The sequence below is a fragment of the Zootoca vivipara genome, chromosome 11 (genome assembly GCF_963506605.1).
Source record: "Zootoca vivipara chromosome 11, rZooViv1.1, whole genome shotgun sequence".
Lineage (NCBI taxonomy): Eukaryota > Metazoa > Chordata > Lepidosauria > Squamata > Lacertidae > Zootoca > Zootoca vivipara.
Genome location: NC_083286.1, coordinates 16,354,991 through 16,378,051, shown reverse-complemented (window position 1 = coordinate 16,378,051; position 23,061 = coordinate 16,354,991). Strand labels below are relative to the sequence as shown.

Genomic DNA, 23,061 nt, shown 5'->3' with positions numbered 1-23,061 from the left:
GGCTGGGGTGCTCAGTGGGCCACATGACGAGGTCTGGCAGGCCGGATTTGGCCCCCGGGCCTTGTGTTTGACACCCATGACCTGGAGGGCCGGAATTTGCCTATGCCCGGCGTAGACCAAACCTTCCTCACTGCCTTCTAAAAGATATTTTAAGCCAGGGTGTTTCCTCCTGCTCAGTAAAAACCAATGGAAGAACTCAGTGGGAAGAGGCGTATGTAAACTACAAGTAAATAAACCTCAAAGTGCATTTGGTGATTACTCCCCCACTGCTTTCTATGGTTATAAAAGGCTGCCAGGTGTGAACGATGGCAAATTGTCCAACAGCAGATAATGAAACATTTAAGAGGAAGGAGGGGGACCGATGCTTGTGATGCAGAGGAGCAAGCGGGCTGGGGAGGGGAGAAAGAAAAAATGTTTTCTGTGTCAGGCTGAGGATATCAAAATTCAGTGGGATCAGACAGACAGATGGGCACAACCTCCCGAAAGCTATTGCTGATCCATGTATCTCGTCGGGACTGAATAGCAGAGCCTCGTATAAATTATGATGCTTTATTTAAAGTCAAAGCATTTTATTTCCTTTTGCGCCAGCTCTGGGGTCTTTTTCATCTCTAGCTACCAGACCCAAGAGAGAACACATTCCTATAGCTCTGTTGGCAGCCAGCTGTGGCCTCTGTAAATCATAAACCCTCTTAACCAGCCGTTCTTTACAAAGGCCAACTGCAGTTACTAGACATGATCACTCCTTTATTATTCCACTCAATGGAATTTAAAACAGCAATTTAAAGCAGCAGCAGCTGAAAAATAGGGAAAGTCACTGAACTGCATTTTTCCCAATATGCAAGTGTGCATTAAATTTCACGTACCGTTTAAAGACTGCATTGTCTTCACTTTGTTAGGCATGGGAAAATACCTAAGGCCAGATGTACCCATAACAAATGAGGAATAGTATTCAAAATAGGATTATTATTATTTTAAAAAAGCATCCTTAATAAATGTGTACATCAGCCAATAGATTTCATCTTAATAACTGCCATGCAATCAGCTTTTTCTGTCAATGACTCAAAAGCTACACAAATGAAATGCCTTATTGAGATAGCTAAAACTGCCAACATTTAATTCTTACTTTTGGGCTGTCATCAGTTAAACATTCATTACAGTAACACTGTGGAACACTGCATGTGCACTGAAGATTATGGATTTATATTTTGTTAATCTCTCCCAGCGTTCAGGATTAGAGATTCAGACCACAATACATATTTATCTGTTTTGGTTTTTTTAAAAAAAAAAAATATTGTGTTTATCTTTTATAACAGCTGATAACAAAGCCTCCCTTCAGCTGGGTCTGCAACAGCAAATCAGCTACTTGCACCTGTCTTGTGGGCTATGTCAGTGACTGAACCACATCACTAACTTCAGCCGTGTGGCAGCAACATTCACACATCACCCACAGTATGTGACCCACCTGCTAATGCAGGGGTCAGCAAACCTTTTCAGCGGGGGGCCGGTCCACTGTCCCTCGGACCTTGTGGGGTCCGGACTCTATTTTGAAGGAGGAAAAAGAATGAATTCTTGTGCCCTACAAATAACCCAGAGATGCATTTTAAATAAAAGGACACATCCTATTTATGTCAAAACACGCAGATTCCCGGACCGTCCGTGGGCCGGATTGAGAAGGCGATTGGGCTGGATCCGACCCCTGGGCCTTAGTTTGCCTACCCAAGCTGTAGCTGTATTAAAGGATGCAGTCTGCAAGACTATGTGCAGTGTGAGGCTCTCCTCTATTGGCAAATTACCAGAAGGGATGCTGTTGCTGCTCATCACACAGTATTAGAAGGCGATTGGGCCGGATCCGGCCCCCGGGCCTTAGTTTGCCTACCCATGTGCTAATACAACAGCAGCTACATGTGAAAGAGACCATTGTGTGTATTGAGAATCTGCAGTGCTGTTTACTGACAGGCAGGGCATTACATCGCTGAAGAGAGTGTTTCCTTTTGTTGGCTATAAAATAATAATAATAATAATAATTTTTATTTATACCCCGCCCTTCCCTATTTGAACACTGGGCTGAGGGCGGCTAACAGCTGAATGTACAGTTCTTCTATATCAGGCATCCCCAAACTTTGGCCCTCCAGATGTTTTGGACTACAATTCCCATCATCCCTGACCACTGGCCCTGTTAGCTAGGAATCATGGGAGTTGTAGGCCAAAACATCTGGAGGGCCGCAGTTTGGGGATGCCTGTTCTATATCTATATCAACAGCTTTTGATGGCTTGTTAAGCAACAATACATTCTTCAATGCGGATCCAGAGTATCTGTTAAATAGGTACTGTACACCATTCCTTTCTGCAAGATTTTCCGTAGTGTTTCCCCTCCAAAGATGCTTTATTTAAAATGAACAGCTTCTAGGCTAGGGACACTCTCTCTGTAAACAAGCACAAGGAAGGAAAAATAATCGCATTCTATACCAGAACAAAGGTTAAGACAGCCTTGCTTAGTATTTATTGAAAGTCGGTGGCCAGAGAGCAGTTTCCTGTTTGCCCTATAAATAAACCTGATCAGGTGTGATCAGCTTACTACACTTACAAGTGATTGCTGATCCATGGCCATTTGATGTACCTTTGTGGACAATTTATTTGCTGATTAAGACTTATCACTGAAACAGTTCATTATCCTGGAAGAACTGTACTGTTTGCTGCTGTGCTTGGAGCACCTATTTCTACATTTGGAGCACCCATCACATCACGTTTACAAGATATTGACTTTGGAAAGGCATTCTGCCTCCATCTTAAAGGTAAAGGGACCCCTGACCATTAGGTCCAGTCGTCACCAACTCTGGGGTTGCGGCGCTCATCTCGCGTTATTGGCCGAGGGAGCCGGCGTACAGCTTCCAGGTCATGTGGCCAGCATGACTAGGCCACTTCTGGCGAACCAGAGCAGCACACGGAAACGCCGTTTACCATCCCGCTGTAGCGGAACCTATTTATCTACTTGCACTTGGACGTGCTTTCGAACTGCTAGGTGGGCAGGAGCTGGGACCAAGCAACGGGAGCTCACCCCATCGCAGGGATTCGAACCGCCGACCTTCTGATCGGCAAGCCCAAGAGGCTCAGTGATTTAACCCACAGCGCCACCTCCATCTTAGTGATCTTCAATAGTGACATCATTCTTTCCATTCCTGTTCATGGAACATTTAATTGATGTTTATTAGTTTGTGACTCCACACACATATTGTATATCTTCTGTTTATGTATTTTCACACAGTGTAGTGTTATAAAAATATTGCCAGTATATTATTAGCTGACGTGTTGCTCATTCTAAGAAAGTGAAGCAGGTAAGGTATCTGATAAGTTGCTTTATCCACGAGAGAGTGAAAGAGTGAGAAAATGCCCCAGCAACTCCAGAAAGTAATTTTACATTTCCTCTTTACCCGATTGTGATTACACAACATCATTTTTTATACCGCCCCACCGCCAGAACACTGTGCACTGATTGTTTTGCTTACCGGGTTTATTACCAACAGTCTGCCTTTTGCTTTCTTTGACCTGCCACGATCCATAGAGCCACTACATTTCCCTTTCACTTGTATACAATTGTACAATGACACTGTGACCTCAGAAGATTGGTGCCCAAAACTGCTTTAAATGCTAAGGGCAGGCCATTGATACCTCAATTTTGTTTTCTTTGCAACTTTGTTTTCTTTTTGCATCCCAAATAAAGTCAACTACAAATTGCGCCAGCTAAGGCTTTTCCCCTAACACAGATTTCTGTTCAAAACATCGCTATCAACACAAAGTGCGTCAACTTGTTTCACTTCGGGAGTACGTGCACAAATTCATCTGAATTATCGACTGCACTTTAGCCTCATCTGAAGCGTTGGCCCCTTCGTCTGATAAGTGATGACCCCGAGTGGCACATAAAACCCTCTCCAAAGAGGCAGGAACATTATTGCTTTGCGCTGGGGACTGCAGCGTGAAAGCCAATCAATCACGTTTCTTGACAGCTTTTACAGCCTCCTCGCATTAGGCCCGAGTCAGACTCCATAGCACCTATTGTTCGCATTCTTCTTTGCTTTGCTCTGATGAATTTAGGGAAAGTCCAGGGATTCATCACACACAATACAGAAAGCGTATTATAAGCAGCTCAGAGTTTACAGTCTGCCTCTAATCTATACAACAATGCACCAAAGTCTTTTCTTCTTGAATGTTAGAAAGCAGAAGAGACACAGTGTTATTTCGTCACTTGAACAAATTTCTGTACAAATAACTAGCCGGACATCGGGACCGTACTGTTAAATCCCTACTATGATTCATTCGCTTTTAAAATTTTGCTACAATTACTCTGAATGAATTTTCCAAAGCTGCTTACGTGGAAAATACGTTAATGATGAAGCACAGTATAACAACCGCACAAAGTTATAAATATACTGCAGAATTAAAAATAAGCAAAACCAGTAAGGCTAGCGGACTGTTTACTGGAATAGAAACATCTTCAAATGCCATCTAAAAGCAGGCATAGGGAGAGCCTGCTGGACTTTCCTGGGAAGCAAATTCTACAGTTGCGGTGCCACAACTGAGGCAGACACATCCCTGGTACCCACTAATTGGATCTTAAGGAATGATGGGCCAGAGAAGAGGGCTTCTGATACTGATCTTCAGGCTCATAAAGAGAATCACAACACTTAAGAGAACCATTTAGGGCCTTTAAGGGTATTACCTGCACTTTGAATTGAGCTTGGAAACAAATTGGCAACCCAAGCAACTGATGCAGCATGGGTGTAATGCAGACTGACGGCTTCACTCCAATCTGTATTCTGGTGTCTTCATTTTGTACCCATTGTAGTTCCTGATTCTAATTCTTGTAAAAGACCTATCCCACATCACCAAAGGAACATGCGCAAAAACAAGCCTGAGATGCTATCAAATGCGCATCTCCAACAATATGTCGTCATGACTGTACTCTACTGTCAACAGAATACTTATATTTGACACTGAACTCCCAACATCAAACTTGCCTCAGAAATGAGCTCAGATTTTCTGTTGGGGAAAAAAGCAAGTCTCTAGCCCATGTCTCAGATTATGTCAACAATGGCTGCTGTAGCTCCAGATACCAAAAGAAGAAATAGTGAGGGGTTTGAAAGTTCTTGAAGAGACCTTCTATATCCTTCAAGTCTATTTTCTTGGCTGCCAATCGAGTTCCTTTCCCTCCCACTGACAACCACCCATCCTCACTTTCTGCCATCAAAGTTGTGTCACCTGCATATCTGAGTGCAGGGGCTCTTAGCAATATCCAATGAGCCTTTGGCATTAAGACTGCACATCCTTATCAGCTTGCCAAATGGAACCACCACCCCCTCCTCGTTTGGGTGACTCTCCTGACCGCTCCCCCAGCCAATTTCAGGGGGCACATGGGGGGGGGGAAAGCAGAAGCAGAAGCCTTTGCACATGTCTTCTGCTGACGGTAATCACGCTCTCCCCAGGGTAGGATTTCTGACTTCCCTCCACCCCTTGGATTCAAGAAGCCCTTTTTTATTTTTATGTTTTTCAGCCAAGGGCATAAAATTGAATTTGCACAAGTTTAATGTGTGTAAGTTGCAAGTCAACTGTATTCACCAGTACTGAAGATGTAAGCCCACGTGCTTACTAATAAAATATTTGTGTATGAAATTCAGCTACACACACACACACACACACACACCGTATATAGCTTACCATTGCCAGAAGTCCCAAAGTGATTTACAGGGTCAATACCATACAAAATATAAAATGCTCTTTCTATAGAACATAGTGAGTCCTAACTATGAGTAAATATTAAGACAGCTAAGAACTTCTGCATTACTCAGTACTGTAGTGCTCTAACCAACTGAGATTTGATTGATCTTAGATCCTTGGCAAATTAAAATTTAAGATGGGCACCTAACTGAATTCCAAATCTGGAATATGAAAAAAAAAGCAAGGGGATTTTATTCATGGTCTGCAATAAAACCTATTGATCATCTGGTCAGAAATCAGATGCAGCCATTGCAAAAATCAATTACCCTGGAGTTTGAAGGAAAAATAAGCAAAATAAATAAATAAAGGCTCTTTGGTCTGATGGACTGCTAACTAGTTTTATAACAGAAAGCAAGAGGGCTAGAGGAACTGTATTTGTTTTCGCTCAAAGTAGAAGTAAGAATGCAAGAAGCCCCTGTAAAGATTTGTGGACCACTGCTTTTACATTTTTTATATATACAGTGGAACCTCGGTTTATGAACACCTCGGTTTATGAATTTTCGGTTTATGAACGCCGCGGACCCATCTGGAACGGATTAATTCACTTTCCATTACTTTTAATGGGAAAGTTTGCTTCAGTTTATGAACGCTTCAGTTTATGAACAGACTTCCGGAACCAATTACACCCATGTTTCAGTTTATGAACGCTTCAGTTTAAGTACTTCGCGGACCCGTCTGGAACGGATTAATCCACTTTCCATTACTTTCAATGGAAAAGTTCGCTTCAGTTTATGAACGGTTACTCCGCGGACCGTCTGGAACGGATTAATCCACTTTCCATTACTTTCAATGGGAAAGTTCGCTTCAGTTTATGAACGCTTCAGTTTATGAACAGACTTCCGGAACCAATTGTGTTCATAAACCGAGGTACCACTGTACATGATCTGGAGTCAAGGGCAAACAGTGAGGCAGCCAAGTTTGTAGTGGAAACCGAATTATTCAGTATAAGAAACTTCCGTCCAGCATGGAAAATGTTCTAGAAGGATCTCTCCAAACTAGGTGAAATGGCACTGACATTATAGATACATGCATGGAAGTATACCTAGCTTCAGGTACATATAGACAGGATTCTGAATATAATAAAAAAAGAGATTTTGGGGGGTTGTGTTAGCCTGCTCTATGAAAATGCTAATTTAGTGTGTGGCAGTGCATAAAAGTGGAAAATTCTGTGCTAGGGATTATTAGGAAATGGGTGAATATGAATGGCCAGAATATTAATGTATTTCTGCAGATCTATGGTGTGACTACATCTGTAAGGCAGTGCACAGTTCTGGCTCTCAAAAAGGATCTCAGAGACAAGGCATAAGGAGCTGCCTCGGTACTAAATAAAATTGAACTCAGTATTGTCTTCAGCGGCTAGAAGTGATTCTCCTAGATTTCAGCAGGAATCTTTTCCACACCTATATGTCAGGTACTGAACCTGGAACCTTCTACATGCAAAGCAGACAATTTGCCACTGAACTAGGGCCCTTTCCTGAGATACAGAAAAAGGAACCAAAATGTTCATGTTCCAGTCTGATGCCAGATGTCATGCAGAAGATGACTAGGCAGGAGATGAGTCTGGAGTCTTAAGGTTGTAGACAAGAGCTGGTGTTTAGAGATGGAGTTGATGCTGGACATTCGCAGGGAAACCAAAACGCTTGTTTACAAAGCTATTGTACTATCAACCTTACTGTACGCTTGCGAAACACGGACCACTTATAAACGCCATCTCCAACTCCTCGAAAGATTCCCTCAATGGTGCCTCCAAATTTTTTTACACATCACTTGGGGAGACAGGCGAACTAATGCCAGTGTACTGGAAGAAGCAAAGATCACCATTGTCAAAGCAATGATTCTTCAACATCAACTTCGTTTGACTGGTCACGTTGTGCGGATGCCTGATTATCGTCTTCCAAAGCAACTACTCTATTCTGAACTTTAAAATGGAAAGCGTAATGCTGGTGGTCAACAAAAGAGTTTCAAAGGCTCTCTCAAGGCAAAATCTTTAAAAATGTAGTATATACACTGACAAATGGGAAACACTGGCCTGCGAGCGCTCCAGTTGGAGAACAGGCTTTACCAAAGGTGTCATGGGCTTTGAAGGGAGAAACACGCTAAGAGGAAGGCACATTTGGCAAACCCTCCCCATGATCAACTCACACCAGGAAACCTATGTCCCTACTGTGGAAGGACGTTTGGATCCAGAATTGGCCTCCACAGTCACTTACAGACTCACTTTTTAAAACCGTGTTTATGGAAGACCATCTTACTCTGCTACGAGTGATTGCCAAATAAGGTAGAGAAAAACATTTTCGTTCTACCAACACCAAAAAAACTAAGGCATGGAGCGATTCCCCTGTCAAGAGAAGTTTAGTGTCTGGGACTATTTAGTTTAAAGAAAAGGAGAATAAGAGGTGACATTAGAGGAGTTTATAAAATTATGCATGGCACGCAGAAGGTGGATGGGAAAGTATTTCTCTCCCTCTATCATGACACTGGAACTCATGGACCTCCAATGAAGCTGAGCTTTGGAAGATTTAGGACAGATAAAAGTACTTCTGTACACAGCATATAGTTGAACTGTGGAACATGGTCCCAAAGGAGGAAGTGACAGCAACCTATCCTAAAAGAGGATTAGACCAATTAATGCAGCACAAGGCTATTTATGGCTACTAGCCATGGGAGTTATGCTCTCTGCCTCCATTGGCCATGCTGGCTGGAGATTATGGGAGTGAGGAGTTCCTTCCCCACCCTTGCTATAAGGAAATGCTAAAGCATTTAGGATTTTTAGTTGGGGATGACAAAAAGAGCGGCGAGATGAAAGGGACTCATAAATTTATGTTTTTTGTAGAGAAAGCAGAATGAGATAATTTTCTTCACATGTATGGGCTCATCTGCCTACAGTTTTATGTTTTAATCAAGTCCAGCATATCAAGATCACACTGAACAGTTTCCCCACCCTTTGTCGTAAGTTGTTTTCAAGATTAGTATGGTTCACATGCAGCATTCTTAGTCCAATGAGAACATTACATAAAAACTGGGGCGATAATCTTGCCACAATATTTCTCTTTCCAAAGTCAAGGTCCAACACTTTTGGGAAGCACTGCAAACTCTTTTTAAAATTGATTTAATTCTCAGTACAGTAGACCACACGGATAAGTAATTACTTATCTTTGTCAGGTATACATTGCAGACAAATAGTATCTCCGCTTTGTCATTGAAAGGAAACAAAACAAATTAGTAAAAAACTAAAACAAAACCACAGAGGAGGAGGAGCTCACACAAACATGCCACAGGAGAAAATAGGTTGTCATCTATTTTGTTGTCATCCGTTGTCATCAGTGACAATTTCCCAGGTAACTAATAAGCACTTGATGAAGCAAATACGTACAGTGGTACCTCGGTTTAAGTACTCAATTCGTTCTGGGGAGCCATTTGCTCCCCGCAAAGTACTTAAACTGAGTGCCATTTCCACGTGTGCACGGATCGCTTCTGCGCATGCCACGCAGATCGCTTCTGCGCATGCCGGGTCCGCAGAGTACTTAAACCGAAACTACTCAAACCGCAGCGTTCTCAAACTGAGGTATGACTGTAATATCAAAAGGCTAAGAAAATTTCTACAGGAAAAGAGCAAGGAGAAGCTGGCAGGAGACAGTTGTCTCTTACCTAATGTCTAGCTACTAACCACATCAGCTCCAGACAGACAGCCTCATCCTCAACTCCTTGCAATTTAATGAACAGTCATACCCAACAAATCTCCTTGCAACAGCTTGACAGTGGAGATTGTCTTAGATGCAGGGCCCCAAAGAGAGATTTGGCATTGCTTAAATAAGTTTTACAGATGTAATAGATAAAGGCAATAAAGAAAACAAGGTTTCTATAAAACAAATGCAACAGAGCATAAAGCTGTTCCACCAAAATATGTGCGCTGGTGCACACTCAAGTGTGCTTGTGTGCACTAAAGGGAAATACAAAATGAAAGATAGTAAGCATGAAACGAAAGTCTCCTTTGCCTTTCAGGGTACATAAATTTTATTTGCAGAATGTAAATCTTACACCTATGCTCTTCAATCTGCATGTGTCGTTATCCAAAATTGATTTCAAGGAGATTTACTCAGAAATGCAGATCCCATCCAGCTTATTTATTTATTGGAAAGTAAATTTTTCACAGTACAGCATTCAAGGGCCTCTGATTTGTTTATAGGGTCTTTGCAACCTCCGCTTATATCAAGTTTCCACTTACGACTGTAATTCTACGGGGCCGGGATCCTGGGAGTAAGCTCCATTGAACTTAATGGGACGTTCTTCCGAGTAAACATTCCTAGAATTGTGCTGTATATTATACACATTGGCCTAGTTTGCACATCACAAATTAAATCAGTTTAAATCGAACAACGTTTTAGTACGAACAAGCAGTGTGCTGGTGCATGCTGCTCAAAAGATGGTGCTCCTTTCTTCAATCCTGGCTCGCATGACAGCATCTCTCTTGTTTCTTCCTGGTGCATTGAAGGAAGGAGACAGTGAGAGCGCCAAAGGCACTATTGAGCAAAATGCACTGGCACGTTGCTCAAACACGTGAAATCAGAGTTTAAATTAAACTATGGTTTAAATTAACCATAGTTAAATTAACCAACCCAGTCAGATGGGCAGCATAAAAATGTATTGCTGTTATATTACACTCTGGTAGGGCAGCAATATGAAAATATTACTGTTGTATATAACAACATTGATGATGGTTTGTATTTCTTAAAAATTGTATGTTCTTGATAAGCTTTTTTGTTTTAACTCTCTATTCTTTCTTTTCTTTTCTTCTTTATCCTTTTTCTTTTTCTTTAGTGTAGATCTTTTCATTATAACAGAACAGTGTATTTTCATTATGTGTAATTTTTAATGTGTAAATAAAGATTTTTTAAAAAAGAAAATAGCAAGTGCAGCAGCAAACAAGAGGAAATCAGGAGGAAAGGAACAGTGGCCAACTTGGTGTCCTTGGGATGCTGTTGGACTCATGGGCGTAGCTAAATACCCCTATTTATGGGGTATTTTTACCCGTGATTTCCCAAGAAAACTTTGATTTCCTAAAAGAAGTTCCTCAAGCATTGGCTGCCCACCCCCCATAAAAATACTGGCTATGACCCTGGTTGACCTACAAGTCCCATCAGCTGTAGCCAACATGGCCAAAGGCCTGGGATGATGGTTTTCAAACACCTAAAGACCTCATATTGGCTACCCCAGTCCTTTAGAGCAGTGGTCCTCAACCTTGGGCCTCCAGATGTTTTTGGCCTACAACTCCCATGATCCCTAGCTAGCAGGATCAGTGGTCAGGGATGATGGGAATTGTAGTCTCAAAACATCTGGAGGCCCAAGGTTGAGGACCACTGCTTTAGAGCGCCATTGCCAAGAGTTTTCAATCCAGGCAAAAATTGCTGCAGATGTCAACATTTCTACAACTTCAAATGAAGGCATTGTTTCCATCTATTTATTTGCTGCCTTGCAACGGTGTGCACCCTAAAAGGAAGGGATCCTGTAACCTTTCCTTGAGGTTTGCATCCTGGAATTCCGAAAGCATTTGACCCATGCTTAAGAGCAGTACATTGTGTTTTAAGGGCGATGGGTAATGATTCACAGGCCTGTTCAAACTGTGGGCAAAGGTGATGCAAGCAAGACCTACAAGTCTCCATTTCCCCACCACCCAGGACCAAGTTCACATTGTTTACATTTGAAGCACACGGCTTCCTGCAAAGAATCCTGGGAATTGTAGTTAACTCCGCTCAGAACTGCCATTCACAGCACCCTTAACAAACTAGCTTCCAGCATTCTTTCGGGAAAGTCCCCTCGTTTTAAGTGATGTGTTGCACAAAGGCCCCACCACTGTACAGCATGCCTTGTTTGACGGAAGGGACTTTTGCAATTGTGGGGCGGGCATCAAGAATACTTCTCCACGTACTCTTACTCTTCCAAGTGGGTGCGTGTTCTCCAAGAAGGCAGCTGTCAAAATAAGTTGGGCACCCTGGGAATTTGTGGATTTTATCTCATGGATTTAGGGATGTATATCTGCAATCTGGGGATTGATGCACAGTTCGATCCACACTTTCTGACTATCGGTCAAATAAAGTATTTTGATTGATTGAGTTCAATCCACAGCCTAACTACTAAAGCCACTATAGATCCCAATATTATGTTTATAGATGGGGTGTGGGGCTTTTTTTTTGGCAAACACTTCTCTAAATGTGCCCTATACGTTCTTTTATTTGTGTATCAGTTTGACATGAACAAATATCAAACACAGAATCTCCCTTTTTTCAACATCTCTAAAAGCATAATGAGGATTTGCCTGCCTATTGCAACCCGTTAGAAAAATAGCAAAACATTTCATTGAACATACAACCCTATTAACTCAATTCCTACACATAAACTGGCCTTTGCAGTATCTCGCCAAATATTGTTTATTTCCCTGCTCTGCATATCTTAGCTTCCATCTCATACTGACTCAACCATGCTGGTATGCATATATACACTGCTCTGAACTTGTTGGAAGAAATGTGTGATTGAGCAATAAAGAAATTAACAAATGAAGGTGGCAGTGGGAGAGGTCGATATTGTGTACACGGTATTTTCAATAGGAAAGTTCTTTCAGCATATTGAATTAATTTACTTTTGCCTGAACAAGGAAAGCTGGTTTTGAGAGAAGCAAACCTTCAGAGAATACTTTTGCCTCAACTGCAGATCCCCTAATGCTTTAGTTAGTTTCCCTGACCTCTCCCCAGAGTCCAGATATTTTGGATTACAACTCCCATTGTCGCTAACCATTGGTCATGCTGGCTTGAGCCGATGGGGGTCAAGTTAACGTGAAGCAGAAATTTCCTCAGGGTCTAGGCCAGCGCACAACATCACTCATGCTTTACTGTTTTCTTTCATATATTCATTCTATATCTACCCCTTTAAATCCAGACATACAAACAACTCAGAAACACAGAGTATAATTACAAGAATTCCTATCAAGCAATATTTGTCCACAGTGTGAATTCCAATAAATAAAATTTGCCCATGCATCTGCCATGCAAATTACCTGCTGCGAGCCTACTCTATGAACTGCATCTGTCAATTTATCCATTTCAGCAATGTCCAAACATTTTAATAACAATTCCTCAAAAAGGGCAAAACTGTTATAGTGTTTCTAATGTCTCTAGCCCATCTCCTTTTGCCAGAAATCATTAAGTTAATTTTCAGAGATTTTTGAACTGTGGGACTATAATCCTGAATTATACTGAATAATATCAGAAAAGGATCTAACCCAAATGTATGCCCAGTAACTTGCAAAATTATATCCAACAATTGCCTCCAATAATTTCTGTGGACAGAGGCTTAGAAAGTAGAGGTAATTTTAATCTGTTTTAGTTTTTTACTTCTGTATGTATTTAAATACGGTTGTGGTTTTCTTTCAAATTGTTCTTTGGTTTTTACAATCAAGCCGTGCATAAATTTCATGAAATAAAAAAGCAATACCCAACAGATATGAAAATCTGTCCCGGGGCAAGACACTTCCAACACTTAAATCTTGTAAATGAAAACATTTCTATTAAGTTGTGCAGTTGCTATGTACATTGGAATAACAGAACTTTATCTCCTGCTCTGTTGATTTTGCCCTTTTCTGATTGACTATTAAGTTCTTATATGTACACCCAGTCTGAAGTCTTATCAGCTATCTGTTAAGAGCCAGAGTGGGTGGCCACTTCGAACTACTCACCATTAATCTCTCTCTATAAAAGGGTGGGACACACGAAATTCAAAGATCATTTCTAGTCCAGACAGAGCTCAGTACTTCTATGGAGTGCACAGACCTAACAGAGTCTGGTGGCCAATATTCTATACAGACTTTCAACTTCCAGCCCTGTCACCGAAAAAGTTTGAAACTTGCCCTTTTTATTATGTTTTCCTACCCAGCCAATGATCAAAGTCCACACTGAGTTTCCACAATGCTTTGGTAACAGATGCCAGACCATTCTCTGCTTGCTTATACAGTTGTACAGTACTTTGGTTTTTGAACAGCTTAGTTCTCAAACGTTTTGGCTCCCGAACACCACAAACCCAGAAGTGACTGTTCCACTTTGCGAACTATTTTTGGAGGCCGAACGTCCGACAGGGCTTCTGCGGCTTCCGATTGGCTGCAGGAGCTTCCTGCAGCCAATCAGAAGTTGCACTTTGGTTTTGGAAGTCGAATGGACTTCTGGAACAGATTCTGTTTGGCTTCCAAGGTACGACTGTAGTCCCAACAAGATCAGCAGAACTTACTTCCATGTAAAGATATGTAGGGATATGTATTAGTTTTTTATTTTTTTTATTTACTTAATCTGTTTGACGACTGTAAGTTTTGTTCTAATTGTTTGTGTATGCAACATAATTCAATAAAAAGGAAAAAAGAAAAAAAACGGTAGCAGTACATATCACATTGTACAAGTGCGGAACTAGGCAGTTGACTAGGTGACTCGCCTAATGTCGTACTTTCTTGTAGTCTAAACCATTTAAAATGTAGTTTAAAGTAAGCTAACATAACAACTCATTTAAAGATTGTGGAGAACAAGTGTCGTACATTTTCTCTTCTGACTCCTTAAGCTTCTGTATGGCAATAAAGTAGAAAAGTCTTTGTTCTGCACAGAGACGCAGACCTAAATAGACCTTAAATGAAATTAATTGCTAGTCGTAATCCTATCAATGTTTGCCAAAGAAAAGAAGGAAATACCGTGTTTCTCATATTATAAGACATGTCTTATATTTATTTTTTCCTCAAAAAAACACACTATGGCTTATTTTCAAGGGATGTCTTATTTTTTTCCTCCTCCTCCTGCCGTGAATTAAAATTTCAGAATTAAAATCTGGCGGTGATCTACCCCCATTTGGGGGAGTTTGGCTCAAAGTTGTTGAGCTTTTTTAGGGAGAAGGAAAGGGGGGGTGAATTTTCTTTGAAAGGCCTACTGCAAGCACTGGGAGAATGTCATTAACTACTCTGTACTCCTAGAAAGTCTCCTTCTTGCTGCAGGGTATGTTTTTATCCGAGGGGGATCTAGTTTAAAACTTCTGTTTCCTTGATAAACACCTTGTATTACAACTACCGGTATAGCTAACCACTGCCCTTTTACATGGGGGTTTATTAGAGAAAGAAACCCCAACCAACCGCCAAGATATCCAGGCTTTACGGCACTCCTTATCGCAAAAACCTCCTGGGAGGTCTGGAAAAATAACAATACAGAAAAATGCAAGAGTGATGCAGTCCCTGATTCAGACCCTATAAAAACTTTTCAAAAAGGCAGCTTTCACTGCCTTCAATGGGTTTTCCCTCTCCCCAGCCCCACCCCACCCCCAGTCTGTTATAGAAGCTTCTCCCTTCTCCCCACACTGGAAATTTGGTAACCATAGTTTCTGTATCCTGCTGAGACTTGATATGTAGAGCTGTATTCTACCTGCTATTAAGCAGCTGATAGCAGTGTTTCTGTTGCAATTTATGAGAAATGTCAGTTGAAGGCACAGAGTATTGTACACATTCTATTTTCCCAGCTGGGTGCCTCCGTGAATGGAAAGCAAAACGATGAATACATGCGCAAGTTGGAGTGGGGGAAGATGAAGAACAGAGAAAATAAGGTACCTGTTAGATCTGCTAGGTGTTCTAGAAGAGAATAATAAACAAATGAATGCCACAAATATTGCAGCCCAAATCCTCTACTACTACTGGGCGAAAGCCCCATTAAACTCAATGGAACTTTCACTTCTATAAAACTGTCCTCTTAGGTGCTCATTACATAAATTCAATACTACTGGTAACCTCATTTACCTAAATAAATGCCTTTAAATGCTCCGCAAAGCCCAACTTAACAAACGTACAAAACTAGCATAACATTAATTGAACATAGAAATGTTTTAGCCAACACCTAGCCCAAGGAAGAGACAAAAGAAACGCTAAATATAACCAAATCATTGTCAGACGCAAGATAGAAGACCAAAAATAGGCAAACAGTAACACTCATAAGGATAACTGAACTGTGACACAAATTAAGTTTGTCGCAGATGGAGTATACAGTTCTAAAAATATACTTCTGTGACATGTTTCTGTTAGCAAGGTCAAAAAATACTTTCTTTAGGGGTCCAACAGACTCTGACACACATACAAAACTAGCATAACATTACACAGAGAGCTAAGAATCAAGTTATCTCTATTGCTTCCTTGCATGCCTGTGATCTCGAATAAAGATGTCTGAAAATTGGCCCATGGTTTCAGCCTAGTGGCAAAAGCCAAGTAGACCGAAGGGTTTTGAAGTGATTTTTCCAGCATCAGATGAGCTAAGCTGAATGCTGTCTTATGTCAACAAAACTCCCATCGATGCAAACAAACTCACCATGCAATTTCATTCTTTCCCCCATATACCAGGGCAGGAGAATGCCTCACCCAAGTACAGTCATACCTTGGAAGTTGAACGGAATCTTTTCCAGAAGTCCACTCAACTTCCAAACCGTTCAAAAACCAAAGTGGGGCTTCCGATTGGCTGCAGGAAACTCCTGCAGCCAATCGGAAGCCACGGAAGCCCCGTCAAGACGTTCAGCTTCCAAAACAACGTTTGAAAACAATTACTTCCGGGTTCCGATCGTTTGGGAGCTAAAACATTTGAGAACTAGGCTGTTCAAAAACCAAGGTATGACAGTATGGCTGAAACAGGTCATATCGTGTAAGCCCAATTTAGAGAATTCCAACGGTGAGTGATTCATTTGTAAAGTGAGTGGTGGGCACAGCTCAAATCGTCCTGAAAGCCATGCCCTCTAATCTCCGGTGGGTGAGGAATTACTGTGGCTATTCAATTTGGAGGAAAAGTACACTTGGACAAACTTTCCTGCCAGAAAATTCCCAGAGAATGCAAGTGTAGCTCCTGATTAAAGCTAGGTCCCTGAACTTTGAGCCCTGATTATTAGCTTGGACAAATAAATATCCATACATTTTCTATAGGAAACAAATCCAAGGCGGTTAAGATGCACAGGCTTTCCTTTTGCAGAGATTACTGTATCACACAAAACATCTTCGGGAAAGTGATTTGATCCATTTTCACAGTTTGAGCTTAATAAATAGTCCACATTGTAAGAAAAACTTTCAGCTGCCTGTACGAAAACTACTCCAGATGTGAAATTCAATAGCAAAGGAGACACAATGACAAAAGCAGAAACAGGCACACAAAACATGTGTTTCTCAAACGACTCGTCCAAAAGTCACAGGACCTTTGCACAAGAACGGGATTCTAACTTGCCTTGGTCTTTGCACTACTCCTTAAATTTTCCTTTCTATTAAAGACCCCAAAATAATGAAATTATCGTAAAATCCAAACCCTGCTAAAAAACTCCAGCGCTTGAAACAAAGGATGGAGCCCATTATCCTTTAAAGAACAACACGAAGCTCTTTGAAATAAAAGGCCCTTTTGATCTTAAAAGGTTCCAACACTGAACAGCGAGTGTCTGAGTCCTTCACATTACCAGAGAGAAGCTGCAGAAAAACAAACTATGACCTACGCTGTCTGTTATGAGTGAAATCGCTTGAGTTAAAGGATACTTCCTCCTTTTGATTGTTATCAGATCAGCACTCAGGTTTTAGTTTACATGTGTTAAATATGCTGAAAAGAAAAAAAAATATTAAGGATACACAAGTGATGAAAAGTACGGGTTGATTCTGGTTGGGTTCACCTGGTCATGGAAGGCCCTTTGAACCAGCAAAGGCTTCCATTCACAGAAGGAGGTGGGGAGATTTTGAGTTGAATGCCACTGGTGCCTCCCCAATTTGCTCTGGAGTTGGTGGACCATTTGGAAGAGGGTCGGAGGTGGCACAAGGGGTTGCATCCCTCCCCTTTTCCATTCATGGAAACTTCCGCTGGAACAAAGAACCTTCTGGGTAGGGAGGCATACCGCTGGATTTGACCCTATAGTGGCCAACAAGCAGGATGTTAACAAAATTAACTGACCGAAGGGTAGAGCTCCCCCTGCTTTGCACAGAATGCTCTTATGCTTTATTATTATTCCTTTGATTTATATACCGCTTAATGCCAAAACAGGTTGCTAAGCAGTTTACAAAATGTTGCCATTGTGCAGAATTATTAAAATGTGACACAACTGCAGTAAAACAATCTCGTTAACGCAGTAAACTATAAATGTCCATTGTTAAATATGCAATGAAGAAATCCCATTAAAACACGCCCATTTAAATAGGAGACTTGTTTTACAAGTGTGGTATTTGGGTTTCCAGGCAACCGGGAAAAGTGTTCAGACAACATTTATCCAAATAATATCCAGGAATAAGAAAGGTATACAATGTCATGGCTTATGGGCTCTTGGCTTTATCTCTCCGTTTTTCTCCTCAGGGTAAAAAAAAGAGAGGTATTTGTAAGATCCAGAAATGTGATGGGTGAGAATATCCTCTTTATTTCCCCAGAACTCTTCCTTTTGTCTGTTCTATAGTCAGTAGTGGCCAGCTTTTTTTGACAAATGTACCACAAGATAACCTCAAAGCATAACAGAGTTGCTAATCTAATCCTTTGTGATGTACATTTAGGCCCTGGGATATTTTTACTCTCATCTACTGACCTGAAGAGCTGGCAGGAGAGTCAAGCAGGAGTCAAGCATAGGTAACTAGGCTATGCGAAGGCCAGCAAGTCTCCTAGCTCCTATCCACGAATATCGCTTTGACTTGCTAGGTGTGCAGTGATTTTATTCATCACCAACCTCCCCCTTGCTGAACACAGGACTTGCAGGGTCTTCTTGTTCATGTGGAGCTTTGCAGACAGCAAGAAACAACAGAAGTCTTTCTCCTCTTACTTAGGGGACACTTCTGCCATTCTTTTTTTTTAATAGAAATATTTTTATTCGATTGTAAAATTTTATATTCAGTCAACATAATGAAATCACATAATAAAGAGGGAAAAATCCCTCCTATCCCTCCACCCCCACCCCAAGGGCCTCCTTCAACTTCCCCTTCTGGTTTTTTGCTACTATTGTTCTACCTAACTTCATAATCTCTTTTGTAAATTTACTTCTAATTGGTTTTCTAATTTATTTCAATATCTTTTTGCTATTCAAACCTTGCAAGTGAGTCTATTCCTTTACAATATTTCTGCAGATACTGTGTACACCGCATCCAAGATGGCGGACAGAGCTCCATTTGTAAGTAGAAACATTCATAAGTAGAGGTACCGGTACCACTGTCAATGGATTCCAGCCTTTTCTAAATTATCTCTTAATCTTACTGTAAGCTTTGCCATTTCTGCACAGTCCATCATTCTGGCTCACTTCTGCCATTCTTCACCTTCCTCAAACCATTGCTGTGGTCCACCAGATATTGTTGGACTCCACCCATCAGCTACCAACCGTTGGCCATGCTGGCTGGGGTTGAAGTCCAACCATCTCTGAAGCATCACAGGTTCCCCATCCCTGCTGTGGGTCATTAGGCACCCTGCTGGCAAGTAGATTTGTGGCGCTTGCATCCTTTCGGGCCTATATCTAAAAATGACTGCGAGTGAGACATCTAGATACAGGTAAAAAAACCATAATGGGTATTATCAGAAAAACAGCAGCGGCAGCACATAGAATAATGCCCAGGAGGCTGCAATGGGCTTTTGTCTCTGTTGTACAGTGGTACCTCTACTTACGAATTTAATGCGTTCCGAACACACATTTGTAAGTCGAAAAAAATTGTAAGTCGAATCCCATAGGAATGCATTGGGAGAAAAAATTCGTAAGTCAAAGCAACCCTATCTAAAAATTTGTAAGTAGAAAAAATCCTATCCAAACCGCATCCAAGATGGCAGACGGAGCTCCGTTCGTAAGTAGAAAAATTCGTAAGTAGAGTTATTTGTAAGTAGAGGTACCACTGCATTTGCCATAGCACACGGAAACTCTAGAAATCATTCTTACATTTTAGTACTAGTGGAGCCAAGGCAACGTCACACGCGTACTAGTGGTGAGCTGGATATGTAAGAATATTTCTTCCCAACCTGCAGGCATTAGTTGGAGAATATAGCTATACTCCCTTTCTGGTATTTTTTGTAGACAAGATTTATTTCTGAAACAGTTTGACAGCCTTGTAAGGGCAACAATTCAAACAATGGGACTGGTATGGAATGCCATTCTAACTGCTCTTTTTTGGGGTGGAAGGAGAGTGTTCCTTTTCCCCGCCTTCTTCTGGAAAAGTCATGAATAAGAGATGCTTTTGAAAACTGCTCTAGCCTTTGACAGCTTGCGCAGTCTCCTGATGTCACGCCTCCTAATTGATACAATGCAGGGTGACTGCATGGCACACTGCTGCAACATTTGTTTTACAAGCGCACATTTCGCAGGAAACAAAGGATTAATCTTCCCCGAGACTTACATGCCTACTCTCCCCCCCAAAAAGGGAAAAATAAAACTGTTACACATCCACACAAATAAAAATTCATAGGATGGTGGCAGGCAGCCAACAAACTATTTCAGGTCTGGCCTCCCATCTGTTCATGATTAGAAAACACAATCAAATTGCTTTTTCTCCGACTAATTCTCAGAAGGACTCCTTAAAAACAGATTCCATGATATAACTGTAATAAGGCAGAAGAGTTTACAATGATCAATAAAGCACATCTTTCCAGCAATCTGCAAGCCTCAACAAAGAAAAGGGACCCCCCTTCCCCCTTCTTCCTCTCACCATTACCAAGCCTCTGAGTCTATGAACTTTCAACAAACTATGGAAGGAGACAGACAGGTCTTTTTTCTCCAGCCAGCACACCCAAAGTTATTCTCAAAACACGGCAATTCACTGCACAGCATGTATTCATTAATTTACTTCTGTTTCCAGATCTTTCTTTTAAATAATAATAATAATAATAATAATCTGAATATTTTAAAAGCCACATATAAATCCCCTTTCCAACTTGTACTCCATTGCTTGGCTATAAATTTATCTCCGCCACTCTGTGACTAGTGTAAAGGTTCAAAGCAAAAATAATGATTAACGCTTATTCATAGCAAAATATATATCCTAGCAATGAAATCAGTGTTCGAAATTCACCAGGCGCCAAGCACATTTTGTACCTGGCTACTGGCCACTTGTGGCCAAGTGAAGATGCCCGCATCTCCACCGTTTGGAGGTGCCTGCCTGAGGATCTTCGGATCTTGACTTTTGCACACTAGCAACACACCCTGTAGAATTCCATTCATTATATTTTATCTCAACTATCAGAGCAAATTTCAGGAACCAAAAAAAAAAGCCAACTTTTGAGCTATCTGGCCCCAAAATGGCAACTAGACATTCCGTTTTAGTGACTACAGCCCCGGTTTAAGGGACTAGCTTACATACCTGAGTTTCTAACAGAGAATGAAATTTATTTTTCAAGCTTGCCCTGATCTTTATTGCTGCACTGACTAAACCAGGGGTCCCCAGACTTATCGGCGTTTGGGCCGATTCCCACCGCGCCGATCGTGCGGCGGGCCAGAGGACGGTCGAACGCGCGCCTGTGCGGGCCAGCGGGCGGGGGAGTGCGCGCCCGTGCGCATGCGCACAGGCGCTTACTGGCGCGGCGGCGCACTTCCAGGGTGGAAAAAGCGCTGAAAATCCGTTGTGCGCATGCGTATGGGCCTCCCCCGACCCGGAAGTGCACCAGAAATGACCTCTTCCGGGTTGGGAGAGGCCCATACGCATGCGCACAAAGGATTTTTGGCGCTTTTTTCCCGACCCGGAAGAGCGCTGCCGCGATGCGTGCCGTAAGTGTGGGCGGCGGTCGTCGCGGGCTGGATTAGCAGGCCAATTGGGCCGCATCCGGCCCCCGGGCCGTAGTTTGGGGACCCCTGGACTAAACAATATGGGACTCATGTTCGCACCTCAAACTCATGCAGTGCCAATTCACAGGACTCGGGTGTCTTCTGATCTGCTGCTACTTAATTGTAAGCATACACTATTCTGATGCACAGCACTGAGGTGTGTCATGCCAGTAATCCTGTAACCAGCCTTTGTCTGCATTACCATTCCTCCCTTGCTGACTAATACTACAAATGGGTGTAATTGTACAGGAGTGAAAAAGATGTGAGGCTTCTGGGGGCCGCCGCCGCCGCCGGGTGTGTGTGTGTGTGTGTGTGTGTGTGTGTGTGTGTGTTTCCTGATAAGAAATTAATTTTGGGATAGATTTAGATTTGCACATCACAGTTACCCTGCTCTCACACCTTTTCAACATACACTGAGAGACATTTTGTTCCGGTGTGAACAAGCCTCATGATTATAGACGTTATCAGAACGAAGACTGTGTTTCCACAACATCTAGTAAGTCGAGAGCAGCTCCTCCAAGGACTTCAGGAAGAGGGGAACAGTGTGGCAAGTAACAGTCAACATTTCATGCTTTCTTGGGCATGCTAATCCTAGGCAACGAGATTGAAGATTAAGGAGCAGGAAACAATTACATTGTGTGCCACTGCCAAGATGCAAAGGCTCTAAATCTCCTTGAAGGAGAAAACAAATTAGCAGGTTTGCCTGAATCAAGCTGTCCCTCCGAATGGAGGCCTGTTTTCGACTACAGTGTTATTAAACTGCAACACTGTGAACACCATTTCCCCAAGCTTATTAGCTGCATCTTTTTTGTCTAGACAGGCAGAATAGCTTGTAACCTAGACGTCAGCTTTACCCTTGTACCACCAGGTTTACACTTAAGATGGGAAACGTCACCTGGAAAGGGTCTCAGTGTCCCAGTGGAAGGTACTTCTGTGTGAAATAACAAAGCTTTAAGGTGCAGAATCCTGAAGATTACACACACACACACACACACACACACACACACACACACACACACTTAAGGGGTGTGTTCTTTTAGATTTGCTCAGAAGATATTTCTTTGTGGGAGTATAATTTGAACAAATTGTAGAAAATTCTCATGAATAAAACTACAGAGCAGTTTTTTTAATGCGTTGAAAGACAGCCTATTTGCACTGTTTTGTGTCTACCCAAAACTTGTCTTTAATTTCCTATTTGGGCAGCTAAGCAACCTTGGGTCCACAGATGTTGTTTGACTCTCATCACCCCTGACCACGGGCTAAACTGGGTGAGGATGATGGGAGCTGCAGTTCAGGCATAGGCAAACTCGGCCCTCCAGATGTTTTGGGACCACAACTCCCATCATCCCTAGCTAACAGGACCAGTGGTCAGGGATGGGAGTTGTAGTCCCTAAACATCTGGAGGGCTGAGTTTGCCTATGCCTGTTGTAGTTCAGCAATATCTGGGGACCCAAGGTCTGGCTTAGGTTATGTCAAAGCTTCAAGCTCAAAGATATTGTAAGT

The 23,061-nt window shown here is 41.9% G+C and overlaps 1 protein-coding gene and 1 long non-coding RNA gene across 6 annotated transcripts in view; both read right to left on the bottom strand.

Moving 5' to 3' along the window:
* ZNF608 (zinc finger protein 608) overlaps positions 1 to 23,061 on the bottom strand; it is a 117,522-nt gene that overhangs the window by 32,564 nt on the left and 61,897 nt on the right. The window lies entirely within an intron of this gene.
* Positions 1,284 to 21,220, bottom strand: LOC132592796 (uncharacterized). Its single transcript, XR_009558315.1, has 2 exons — positions 11,189 to 21,220; positions 1,284 to 11,007 (listed from the first exon to the last, which is right to left on the bottom strand). It is a non-coding gene; the product is annotated as an uncharacterized LOC132592796 (long non-coding RNA).